The following is a 777-nucleotide window of genomic DNA, read 5'->3' on the forward strand; positions in this document are numbered from 1 at the left end:
ACGGAAACGTGGTTGAGGCGGCAAGACCCCCAATGTTCTCAGATGAGGAGAACACTATAATAGTGGAAAATTGGACCACTCAGATGGCCATAATTTTTCGTGTACACAACATTCCCCATAAGTTTAGAGCAAGGATAGCGGCTATGTATTTAAGGGAATACCCAGCCGTTTGGTGGGAGATTTCCCAAGATGAAACAATGAGAGAGATGACATGGAATAGGTTTCGATTTTCAATAGAAAGGCAATTTAGCCAAAACTTGGGAGGTTCTCTCTGGGAGAGAAGAAAGCTTGAAAGTTTCACTGATAGTGACACTGAATAGCTAGGAGTTTAGAAATGGAATTTGTGATATATTGTAAATAATCATGGATGATGAGTATGTACTGTGTTGAATTTCGATCTAGGTGTTGTATGGATGTTTAGAATAATGTTATTCTGAGAAATACTATTTTGATTAAGAAATGAGTATTTAGTATTTATTGACTAAGAGGGAATGCTTGATAAATGATGTGCATGTAGGGATAACGCACACATACCTATACATTAAAACAAATGGCACGTGGAAGACCTCGTAAGATTCCTCGACGAGAGCAAGCCCGTCAGGGAGCTGGTAATGAATTCAGAAATGAGGTTCCCGAAGTACCTCCTGCTAGGGCACAAGTGGATGAGATAGCAGGATTACAAGAAGCAGTAAGGCTGCAAGTGGAGCAAATTCGCCAACAAAATGAGAGACTTAATGCCTTCATGGAACGAATGGAGGCCAACATGATGAATCCACC

This window comes from Morus notabilis, unplaced genomic scaffold, assembly GCF_000414095.1.
Source record: "Morus notabilis unplaced genomic scaffold, ASM41409v2 Scaffold57, whole genome shotgun sequence".
NCBI lineage: Eukaryota > Viridiplantae > Streptophyta > Magnoliopsida > Rosales > Moraceae > Morus > Morus notabilis.